Source organism: Arachis stenosperma, chromosome 9, assembly GCF_014773155.1.
Source record: "Arachis stenosperma cultivar V10309 chromosome 9, arast.V10309.gnm1.PFL2, whole genome shotgun sequence".
In the NCBI taxonomy this organism is placed as follows: Eukaryota; Viridiplantae; Streptophyta; class Magnoliopsida; order Fabales; family Fabaceae; genus Arachis; species Arachis stenosperma.
The window spans coordinates 91998638-92010964 of record NC_080385.1 but is presented as its reverse complement, the minus strand read 5'-3'; the positions used below and the strand labels follow the sequence as shown (position 1 = coordinate 92010964).

The window sequence follows — 12327 nt, the reverse complement described above, 5'->3', positions numbered from 1 at the left end:
GCTCCTCAATATCTTTTCCTTGCCTTTGTTGCTCCTCTCTCATGATTCTTTGATCTTCTCTGATTTCATGGAGGAGGATGGAATGTTCTTGGTGCTCCACCCTTAGTTGTCCCATATTGGAACTCAATTCTCCTAGGGAGGTGTTGATTTGCTCCCAATAGTTTTGTGGAGGAAAGTGCATCCCTTGAGGTATCTCAGGATTTCATGATGAGTGGGATCTCTTGTTTGCTTTGAGCTCCTTCCACACAGATATCCATGAGGACTTGGTCCAACCTTTGATCAAAGTTGACCCTTCTAGTGTAAGGGTGTTCATCTCCTTGCATCATGGGCAAGTTGAATGCCAACCTTACATTTTTCGGACTAAAATCTAAGTATTTCCCCCGAACCATTGTAAGCCAATTCTTTGGTCCGGGTTCATACTTTGATCATGGTTCTTGGTGATCCATGCATTCGCATAGAACTCTTGAACCATTAAGATTCCGACTTGTTGAATGGGGTTGGTAAGAACTTCCCAACCTCTTCTTCGAATCTCATGTCGGATCTCTGGATATTCACTCTTTTTGAGTTTAAAAGGGACCTCGAGGATCACCTTCTTCAAGGCCACAACTTCATAGAAGTGGTCTTGATGCACCCTTGAGATGAATCTCTCCATCTCCCATGACTCAGAGGTGAAAGCTTTTGCCTTCCCTTTCCTCTTTCTAGAGGTTTCTCCGGCCTTGAATGTCATAAATGGTTATGGAAATACAAAAAGCAATGCTTTTACCACACCAAACTTAAAAGGTTTGCTCGTCCTCGAGCAAAAGAAGAAAGAAGAGAGTAGAAGAAGAAGAAATAGAGGAGATGGAGATGGCTTTGTGATTTGGCCAAAGGGGAAGAAGTGGTGTTTAGGTTGTGTGAAAATGAAGGATTGAAGATGGGTTTATATAGGGTGAAGAGAGGGGTAGGGTTCGGCTATGGGAGGGTGGGTTTGGGAGGGAAAGTGGTTTAAATTTGAATGGTGAGGTAGGTGAGGTTTTATGAAGGATGGATGTGAGTGGTGAGGAGAAAGATGGGATTTGATAGGTGAGGGGTTTTTAGGGAAGAGGTGTTGAGGTGATTGGTGAATGAGTGAAGAAAAGAGAGAGTGGTGGGGTAGGTGGGGATCCTGTGGGGTCCACAGATCCTGAGGTGTCAAGGAAAAGTCATCCCTGCACCAAATGGCGAGCAAAATTGCTCTATGTGCCAATTCTGGCGTTAAACGCCGGGCTGGTGCCCATTTCTGGCGTTTAACGCCAGCTTCTTGCCCTTTCCTGGCGTTTAACGCCAACCTGGTGCCCCTTTCTGGCGTTAAACTCCCAGAATGGTGCCAGACTGGGCGTTAAACGCCCATTTGCTAGCTTCACTGGTGTTTAAACACCAGCAAGTTCTCCTCCAGGGTGTGCTGTTTTTTATTCTGTTTTTGCTGTTTCAATTTTTTTTTTCTATCTTCTCATGATCATCAACCTACAGAAAACATAAAATAACAATGGAAAATAGATAAAATATAACATTGGGTTGCCTCCCAACAAGCGCTTCTTTAATGTCAGTAGCTTCATAGTGGGCTCTCATGGAGCCTCACAGATACTCAGAGCAATGTTGGAACCTTCCAACACCAAACTTAGAGTTTGAATGTGGGGGTTCAACACCAAACTTAGAAGTTGGTTGTGGCCTCCCAACACCAAACTTAGAGTTTGACTGTGAGGGCTCTATTTGACTCTGTTTTGAGAGAAGCTCTTCATGCTTCCTCTCCATGGTGACAGAGGGATATCCTTGAGCCTTAAACACAAAGGATTCTTCATTCTCTTGAATGATCAATTCTCCTCTGTCAACATCAATCATAGCCTTTGCTGTGGCTAGGAAGGGTCTGCCAAGGATGATGGATTCATCCATGCACTTCCCAGTCTTTAGGACTATGAAATCAGCAGGGATGTAATGGTCTTTAATTCTCACCAGAACATCCTCTACTAGCCCATAAGCTTGTTTTCTTGAGTTGTCTGCCATCTCTAGTGAGATTCTTGCAGCTTGTACCTCAAAGATCCCTAGCTTCTCCATTACAGAGAGAGGCATGAGGTTTACACTTGACCCTAAGTCACACAGAGCCTTCTTAAAGGTCATGGTGCCTATGGCGCAAGGTATTGAGAATTTCCCAGGATCTTGTCTCTTTTGAGGTAATCTTTGCCTAGACAAGTCTTCCAGTTCTTTGGTGAGCAAAGGAGGTTTGTTCTCCCAAGTCTCATTACCAAATAACTTGTCATTTAGCTTCATGATTGCTCCAAGATATTTAGCAACCTGCTCTTCAGTGACATACTCATCCTCTTCAGAGGAAGAATACTCATCAAAGCTCATGAATGGCAGAAGTAAGTCTATTGGAATCTCTATGGTCTCAGTGTGAGCCTCAGATTCCCATGGTTCCTCATTAAGGAACTCATTGGAGGCCAGTGGACGTCCATTGAGGTCTTCCTCAGTGGCGTTCACTGCCTCTCCTTCCTCTCCAAATTCGGCCATGTTGATGGCCTTGCACTCTCTTTTTGGATTTTCTTCTGTATTGCTTGGAAGAGTACTAGGAGGGAGTTCAGTAATTTTCTTGCTCAGCTGTCCCACTTGTGCCTCCAAATTTCTAATGGAGGACCTTATTTCAGTCATGAAACTTTGAGTGGTTTTGATCAGATCAGAGACCATGGTTGCTAAGTCAGAATGGCTCTGCTTAGAATTCTCTGTCTGTTGCTGAGAAGATGATGGAAAAGGCTTGCCATTGCTAAACCTGCTTCTTCCACCATTATTATTGTTGAAACCTTGTTGAGGTCTCTGTTGATCCTTCCATGAGAAATTTGGATGATTTCTCCATGAAGAATTATAGGTGTTTCTATAGGGTTCTCCCATGTAATTCACCTCTTCCATTGAAGGGTTCTGAGGATCATAAGCTTCTTCTTCAGATGAAGCATCCTTAGTACTGCCTGGTGCATTTTGCATTCCAGATAGACTTTGAGAAATCAGATTGACTTGCTGAGTCAATATCTTGTTCTGAGCCAACATGGCATTCAGAGTATCAATCTCAAGAACTCCTTTCTTCTGATTTGTCCCATTGTTCACATGATTCCTTTCAGAAGTGTACATGAATTGGTTATTTGCAACCATTTCAATTAGCTCTTGAGCTTCTGTAGGCGTCTTCTTCAGATAAAGAGATTCTCCAGCAGAGCTATCCAATGACATCTTGGACAGTTCAGACAGACCATCATAGAAAATACCTATGATGCTCCACTCAGAAAGCATGTCAGAAGGACACTTTCTGATCAATTGTTTGTATCTTTCCCAAGCTTCATAGAGGGATTCTCCTTCCTTCTGTCTGAAGGTTTGGACTTCTACTCTAAGCTTACTCAATTTTTGAGGTGGAAAGAACTTTGCCAAGAAGGCATTGACTAGCTTTTCCCAAGAGTTCAGGCTTTCTTTAGGTTGTGAGTCCAACCATATCCTAGCCCTGTCTCTTACAGCAAAAGGGAATAGCATAAGTCTGTAGACCTCAGAGTCAACCCCATTAGTCTTTACAGTGTCACAGATTTGCAAGAATTCAGCTAAAAACTGATGAGGATCTTCCAATAGAAGTCCATGGAACTTGCAATTCTGTTGCATTAGAGAAACTAATTGAGGCTTAAGCTCAAAGTTGTTTGCTCCAATGGCAGGGATAGAGATGCTTCTCCCATAGAAGTCGGGAGTGGGTGCAGTAAAGTCACCCAGCACCTTCCTTGCATTGTTGGCATTGGTGTTGTTTTCGGCTGCCATGGGTTCTTCTTCTTTGAAGATTTCTGTTAGGTCCTCTCCAGAGAGTTGTGCCTCTGCTTCTCTTAGCTTTCGCTTCAAGGTCCTTTCAGGTTCAGGGTTAGCTTCAACAAGAATGCCTTTGTCTTTGCTCCTGCTCATATGAAAGAGAAGAGAACAAGAAAATGTGGAATCCTCTATGTCACAGTATAGAGATTCCTTGAGGTGTCAGAGGAACAGAAAAAATAGAAGGAAGAGGGAGAAGAATTCGAACTTAGTGAGATAGAGTTCGAATTGTGCATTGAGGAGGGGTGTTACTCCATAAATAGAAGGATGTGAGAAGAAAGGAAGAGTTTTTTCGAAAATTAAGTAAAAGATTTAAAAACATTTTGAAAAAAAACTAATTGATTTTCGAAAACAAAAAAAATCAAGTGACTTTTGAAAAAGATTTTGAAATTAGAAAAAAAGATATGATTGAAAACTATTTTGAAAAAGATGTGATTAAAAAGATATGATTGAAAAGTTATGGTTTTAAAAAAGATGTGATTGAGAAGATATGATTTGAAAAACAAATTTAAAAAGATTTGATTTTAAAAATTAATGACTTGGCTAACAAGAAAAGATATGATTCAAACATTAAACCTTTCTCAACAGAAAAGGCAACATACTTGAAATGTTGAATCAAATCATTAATTGATAGCAAGTATTTTTGAAAAAGGAAAGAAATTGATTTTGAAAACGTATGATTGAAAAGATATGATTTGAAAAAGATTTGATTTTGAAAAACTTTGAAAACTTGAAAAAAATTTGAATTAAAAACAGAATCTTCCCTCTTGTACCATCCTGGCGTTAAACGCCCAGAATGGTATCTGTTCATACCCTGACCGAGCTCTCCAAACTCGGCAAGCTGATCGAGAGTCCGACCTCGCCTCAAGGCTCAAGCCCGAGGTCGGACCTCGGACAAATAGGCCAAAGAAGGCCCATCAGAAGGAACTAAGCCCAAAACCTAAAAGGCCGAAAGGGCCTGGGAAAGGCGGTTCCACAAAGATAAAGATAAGACTCCCAGAAGATAAAATAAGATAAGAATATCTTATCCAGGGAAGATCACAGCCAACTACTATAAATACACTGGAGCACCCAGGTATAACTCATACTCTAATTCTACTTGATATCTGCTTGGACCCCTGCTAACTTAAGCATCGGAGTGTCTTTGCAGGTACACCCCCCGCCGTTCAACACATCAAGCTCGGGTCACAGACCCCCCACCTCGGGCCTTGTCAGACGACCGAGCTACAGTTTCAGGTAACCCTCGGAACATTGGCGCCGTTGCCGGGGACCTGGAAGTCATCCCTTTACCATGGCGGACGACTCTCCCAACAATGACCATCCTACATCAGAACAAGAAGAGGAAGTTGACACCGGAGAACGACCAGACCGCCCTCTATCACCACACACTCCAGGGGGAAACAAACAGAATCATCCAAAAGGTACACTCCCTAACAAGGATCCACAAAATCCTGGAAGGGAAAAGAGTTCAGAGATTCTGGAGACAGTCCGGGCACAACAAAGCCGGCTGAGACAACTCGAAGAGGACATAAAAAAGCAGAAAGAGACTGAACAGGATCTAAGAAGGGAGGCTCGCAAACGCAGAGAATTAGAAGAAAAGCTACGAAAGATAGAAGCCAATCTGAAAGATCGGACAACACGCGGCACCACTCCCGAAAGTAATCATGATCCCTTCACACAAGAGATCATGAAGGAGAAGGTACCGCGAAACTTCAAGCCACCAGATATGGACCTCTACGACGGCACCACCGATCCAAGTCACCACCTCAGCAACTTCAGGAGCAGAATGTACTTAGTCGACGCATCCGACGCAATTCGGTGCAAAGCCTTCCCCACCACTCTCACCAAGTCAGCCATGAAGTGGTTCGACAGCTTATCGCCAGGATCAATCTTCAGCTTTGAAGACCTGACCAAAAAATTCCTAACAAGGTTCTCCATTCAAAAGGACAAGGCAAAACACGCCCCCAGCCTACTCGGGATCAAACAAAACAACCAAGAAACTCTCAGAGAGTACATGGAGCGATTCAACAAAGCCTGCCTGGACATACAACACTTGTCCACAGAAGCAGCCATCATGGGACTAGCAAACGGCCTAAGAGAAGGACCGTTTAGCCAATCCCTATCCAAAAGATACCCGACCTCCTTGTACGAAGTGCAGGAGCGAGCGGAAAAATATATCAACATGGAAGAAACCTCACGACTGAGAGAACCTTCCAGGAAGGAGTCAACCTACCCGCCCCGAGATCGAGATCGGGATCAGAAAAAGAAGGAAGAGTCCAGCTCGGACAAGCCAAGGAAATACCACAGCTACACCCCCCTCCGAGTCTCTCTGGTAGACGTCTACAGAGAAGTGTGCCACACCGAAAAGATCCCACCACCCAAACCTCTGAAGCACAAAAGAGCGGGAAGGGATCGGTCCGAATACTGTGAATATCATAGACTCTACGGTCATTCTACTAACGACTGCCACGACCTGAAGAATGTTATAGAAAAGCTAGCTAGAGAAGGAAAACTCGACAGATACATAGCTGAGAAAGATGAAGAAACCAGAAAGAGAAGGCGGAGAGACAACGAAGATCGGACCGAACCAACCCCACGAACCCCTGAAAGGCACATACACATGATAAACGGAGGTTTTGCAGGTGGAGGGACATCCAGATCCTCACGAAAGAGACACCTCAAAGAAGTCTACCATGCCCGAGAAGACAACCCCTCGCCCGAGTTACCTACTATCTCGTTTACCCGAGAAGATGCTCTTGGTGTAATACCCGGACACGACGACCCTATGGTGATCACCATCATCCTAGCCAACGCCAATTTACATCGAACCCTGATCGACCAAGGAAGCTCGGCAGATATCCTGTTCAAAGAGGCCTTCGACAAGCTCGGACTCGAAGAAAAAGAGCTAAAAGCCTATCCCACCGACCTATTTGGACTAGGAGATACCCCAATTCGACCCCTGGGATACATCTCGTTACACACCACCTTTGGAAAAGGCGAGCAAACCAAAACATTAAACATCGACTACATTGTGGTCGACGTCACTTCAGCATACAATGCCCTCATCGGACGACCAACCCTCAACAGACTAGCGGCTATAGTCTCGACCCCACACCTCTGCATGAAGTTTCCTACCACAAAGGGAATCGCTACCCTAAAAGGCGACCAAAAGCTAGCACGGCGATGCTACAACGAAAGTCTGAGCCTAAAAGGGAAAGAGGTCAACACCATAGAACTCGGGCGAGTCCAAACCCGAGAAGATCTTCGGCCACAGCCAGAAGGGGAAACCGAGAAGGTCCAAATCGGGAACACACCCGAGAAAGTAACAAACATAGGGGCAAACCTCGAGGCAGGCCTAAAAAAGGAGCTCACAAACCTCTTAAGGGAGAATTCCGATCTCTTCGCCTGGAAAGCCTCCGATATGCCAGGCATAAGCCCCGACCTAATGTGCCACAAACTATCAGTGTATCAGGGATCCCGACCTGTCCAACAAAGGCGAAGGAAACTCGGGCCCGAACGCATGCAGGCAATAGAGGAACAGGTACAAGCACTACTAGATGCAGGGTTTATTAGGGAGGTAAAGTACCCCCTATGGCTCGCAAACGTAGTTCTGGTAAAAAAGCCCAATGGAAAGTGGAGGATGTGCGTCGACTACACAGACCTCAACAAAGCTTGTCCTAAAGACCCATATCCACTACCAAACATCGACGCTTTAGTCGACGCAGCTTCGGGCTACAGATACCTCTCCTTCATGGATGCGTACTCAGGATATAATCAAATCCCGATGTATGGACCCGACCAAGAAAAGACCTCGTTCATAACCCCAAAGGCAAACTACTGCTACATAGTAATGCCCTTCGGGCTGAAGAACGCAGGGGCAACATACCAGAGACTAATGAACAAAGTGTTCTCAGAACACATCGGGCTACAGCTAGAGGTATACGTCGACGACATGCTAGTAAAGACACAAGAAGACAAAACTTGGTGGCCGACCTCAGTAGTATCTTCGGTACCCTCAGAAAACACAATATGAGGCTTAATCCGACAAAGTGCACCTTCGCCGCAGAAGCCGGAAAGTTCTTAGGCTTCATGCTGACTCAAAGAGGCATCGAAGCAAACCCGGACAAATGCCAAGCGATACTCAATATGAAGAGCCCGACGTGTGTCAAAGAGGTACAACAACTGAACGGAAGATTAGCCGCCCTATCAAGATTCTTGGCAGGATCAGCAATAAGGTCACTACCTCTCTACTCACTCCTAAAGAAAGGGAAACCCTTCTCGTGGACCCCGGAGTGCGAAAAGGCCTTCCAAGAATTCAAAGAATTCCTCGGGCAGCCACCAATCCTAACCCGACCTCTAAAAGGAGAAGAACTCGTACTATACCTCTCGGTCGGACATCGGGCAGTCGCTTCGGCACTAATACGAGAAAACGACCAGGGGCAACACCCCGTATATTTCGTAAGCAAGGCGCTGCAAGGAGCTGAATTAAACTATCAGAAAATAGAGAAATTCGCCTACGCGCTAGTCTTCACAGCTCGAAGGCTCCGTCCCTACTTTCAAGCCCACACCATCAAAGTCCGGACAAACCAACCGATGAGACACATCCTACAAAAGACAGACATGGCAGGACGAATCCTACAATGGGCGGTGGAGCTGTCTGAGTTCGACCTCCACTACGAAGCCCGAACTGCCATAAAGTCCCAGTATCTAGCCGACTTCGTAGCAGAATACACCGAGACCCCAGGGACCCCACTCTCATGGAATTTATATGTCGACGGGTCCTCAAATAAGGCAGGGAGCGGAGCCGGTGTCATACTCGAAAGTGATCAAGGAACACGGATAGAGCTATCCCTAAAATTCGAGTTCCAGGCCTCAAATAACCAAGCCGAGTACGAGGCCCTACTAGCAGGACTAAAGCTAGCCAAAGAGGTCGGAGCAGAGAGGATCACAATTTTCAGCGACTCCCAGGTCGTCACATCACAAGTAAATGGAAGTTACCAGGCCAAAGATCCTACTATGAAAAAATACCTGGACCAAACACAGGCACAATTGCAGCACTTCCCAGAAATACGAATCCAGCACATACCCCGGGAGCAAAATGCCCGAGCCGACGCCCTCTCAAAACTTGCTAGCACCAAGCCCGGAGGAAACAATAGAAGTCTCCTCCAAGAAACTCTACAATCTCCGTCCGTACTAAGAGAGGAAGAAATACTGAACATATCCGACCAACAACAAGGATGGATGACCCCCATACTCAACTACCTAAAGTCGGGAACTCTCCCCGCTGAAAAAAGAGAAGCTAAAAGGCTTACAAAGGACGCCCAGAATTACACGCTAATCCACGACGTGTTATACAGAAGAGGATTCGCAAATCCCCTCCTAAGGTGCGTCCCGACCTCAGAAACAAAAAGCGTCCTCGAAGAAGTCCACAAAGGAATGTGTGGGAACCACCTCGGAGCTCGGGCCCTATCCAAAAAAATAGTCAGAGCCGGGTTCTACTGGCCAACCATACAAAGAGACGCGGCGGACTTTGTGAAAATATGTCCCCCCTGCCAAAAACACGCCAATTTTCACAAAGCACCGCCCGAAGACCTCATAAGCATCACAGCACCATGGCCCTTCGCGAAATGGGGACTCGACCTACTCGGCCCGTTTCCACAAGGCCCGGGGCAGGTCAAATACCTCATAGTAGGGGTCGACTACTTTACAAAGTGGATCGAAGCCGAACCCTTAGCCACCATTACGGCTCAGAAAAGCCGTAAATTCCTATACAAAAACATTGTCACGAGGTTCGGAGTCCCCTATTCCATCACAACAGACAATGGAACACAGTTCACAGACACAAGTTTTCAGAACTTGGTGTCCGAGCTGAAAATCAAACAGCAGTTCACATCGGTCGAGCACCCACAAGCCAATGGACAAGCAGAGGCTGCAAATAAAGTCATCTTGGCTGGATTGAAACGAAGACTCCAAGAAGCCAAAGGGGCATGGGCCGACGAACTCCCCCAGGTATTATGGGCATATCGGACAACCCCGCACTCTACAACGGGAGAATCCCCATTCCGACTAGCCTACGGAATGGAGGCAATGATTCCCGTCGAAATAGATGAGGGATCACCCAGAACCCTCTTCTACAACGAAGAAAACAATCCTCGGGCACAAAAGGAAGAGCTCGACCTCCTACCCGAGGTCCGAGAAAGAGCCCGGATCAAAGAAGAAGCCTTAAAACGACGAACGGCCCTCAGATACAACCAAAAGGTGATAAAACGAAGCTTCTCCACTCACGACCTGATTCTAATCCGAAACGACATCGGAACACAAAAATCGGGAGAAGGAAAGCTAGCTGCGAATTGGAAGGGGCCATACAAGGTAACAGAAGTCTTAGGGACAGGCTACTACAAGATCTCCGACCTAGAAGGCAAGGAGCTGCCCAGAGCCTGGCACGCCTGTAACCTAAGACGATACTACAGCTAGAGTAAACTTAACCCGAGGTGTACTCTTTTTCCCCACGAGGGTTTTTAATGAGCCACCCGGTTAAGTAGGACACCCGACCTAGTAAAAAAGGGTAAAAACTTTGTACATATTTTCCTTTAATACTAACCAAATTTCTTTATTTTCTCTTTCTCGTTATGAAGCATATCCTAAAAAGTACCCCACCAAGGCGCATTAATTTATGCTCGACAAAACGCAAAAAATCATTTGCCAAAGGCCATACAAGGCCGGCAAAGATGAAGCGACGAGGTTCAAATTAATGTGAGAAGTTATAAAAGTAACTCTAAAACGGCTGGAAAAGCCGAACAAAAAGACGTTACAAAAATAACTTAAAAAGGCCGACCAAAACACGAAGTCGGACCTAATTAAAGGAGGTACTAAAGGATCCCGAGAAAACGCTAGCTAAAAGTTGTTGACCAAAAAACAACTAAAAAGCAAAAAAGCGGGAACGAGAAGCAAAATCGCTAGCTAAAAGTTGTTACCCGAGAACAACTAAAAAGCAAAAAAGCGAGTACCAGAAATCGCTAGCTAAAAGTTGTTATCCAAAAACAACTAAAAAGCAAAAAAGCGAGTACAAGACATCAAACCGCTAGCTAAAAGTTGTTATCCAAAAACAACTAAAAAGCAAAAAGCGAGTACGAGACATCAAACCGCTAGCTAAAAGTTGTTATCCAAAAACAACTAAAAAGCAAAAAGCGAGTACGAGACATCAAACCGCTAGCTAAAAGTTGTTATCCAAAAACAACTAAAAAGCAAAAAAGCGAGTACGAGACATCAAACCGCTAAGCTAAAAGTTGTTATCCAAAAACAACTAAAAAGCAAAAAAGCGAGTACAAGACATCAAACCGCTAGCTAAAAGTTGTTATCCAAAAACAACTAAAAAGCAAAAAGCGAGTACGAGACATCAAACCGCTAGCTAAAAGTTGTTATCCAAAAACAACTAAAAAGCAAAAAAGCGAGTACGAGACATCAAACCGCTAAGCTAAAAGTTGTTATCCAAAAACAACTAAAAAGCAAAAAGCGAGTACGAGACATCAAACCGCTAAGCTAAAAGTTGTTATCCAAAAACAACTAAAAAGCAAAAAGCGAGTACGAGACATCAAAATCGCTAGCTAAAAGTTGTTATCCAAAAACAACTAAAAAGCACGAAAGCGAATACGAGAAAGCAAAAACACAAAACATGGCATAATAAAGCTACAGAGTAGCTAAAATAAATGTTCAAAGTGTTGGCGAAAAACATAAGCCCACAGGTCGGGCAAAAGAGCAGAAAACAAAAGATCACTGAGGACCAATGGAATACTTTCCAGTCTCAGCATCAAAAACAGAAACTGGGACTGCATCGACAGCACCGTCATCCCGACTTGAAACCTCCACACCCGACCTATCCACAGCCAAAGGTGAGGGCGGGTTCTCAACCAGCACCTCGGGATCAGACACTGGAGCCTGGGGATCGGACACCGGGACCTCATCCTCGGCAGGAGCTGGAACAATCTTTCCCTCCACAACTATGTTATCAGTGCTGAATAGGGTCAAATTCAGGTCGGGAGCAAGAACCCGGACCTGATCCCTTAAGTTTGCAAACATAGCATCCATACCCTTGGCCACATTATCCTCCAGCTCATAGTAATCATCCCGAGCCGACTGCAGCTTCTCCTTCGTCTCCTGAAGCTCAGCATGCAGCTTAGAATAATTCTCCGTCGCCACCCTCGCCGTTTCCTCAGACGCCTTCACCGCCGCCACAGCCGCGGTAGCTTTAGTCTTTTCATCCTCCAAAGACTCCTCCAGCTCGGCAATCCTGGCATCCTTCAGCTGACTAATCTTGTCAAGCTCGGAACGGGCCTTCTCAAGTCGGGAGCTGGTCTCCCCGAGAGGAGCTTTCTTGAACTCACGGGCAATAGCGGCATGAAGGCTAGCCATCCGAACACAGCTCCGCGCCATGTACTGAAAATGATGCTCCATAGACGCATCATCAATAGAAATATAGCTTTGGGGGAGAAT

The 12327-nt window shown here is 45.3% G+C and overlaps 1 non-coding gene across 1 annotated transcript; it reads left to right on the top strand.

Annotated features, from left to right (window-relative positions):
* Positions 1-3282: 3282 nt before the first annotated feature.
* On the top strand, positions 3283-3390 carry LOC130953201 (small nucleolar RNA R71). The gene has a single exon (XR_009075373.1). It is a non-coding gene; the product is annotated as a small nucleolar RNA R71 (small nucleolar RNA).
* The last annotated feature ends 8937 nt before the right edge of the window (positions 3391-12327 follow it).